The sequence below is a fragment of the Seriola lalandi genome, unplaced genomic scaffold (genome assembly GCF_002814215.2).
Source record: "Seriola lalandi dorsalis isolate HSWRI2012SDOR001 ecotype SW California unplaced genomic scaffold, Sedor1 jcf7180002054896, whole genome shotgun sequence".
Lineage (NCBI taxonomy): Eukaryota > Metazoa > Chordata > Actinopteri > Carangiformes > Carangidae > Seriola > Seriola lalandi.
The window spans coordinates 332,070-332,341 of record NW_019525448.1 but is presented as its reverse complement, the minus strand read 5'-3'; positions in this window follow the sequence as shown (position 1 = coordinate 332,341).

Here is a 272-nt window from a genome sequence, read left to right as displayed (position 1 = left end):
CCCACAGAGTCACAGTGCCTTGTCTTTGCTGGTTTTCTTTAAAGACTTCCTCTCTCTCCTTTATCTTATCGGCCTGAAGCAGTGCAATGACAGAAAACATATTTGACTACACAAGGAAAAATAAATTCATAAAGAAAAGATTTACAACATTTGTTGGTCATTAGCCATAGGTGAGCTTTGTTACTAGTGGAGACTATTATTAGTGGATTAAAGAGAATCATCTAGCACTTTGTATTTGTATATACTTGTTGCTGGGATTCTTGCTGATGTAT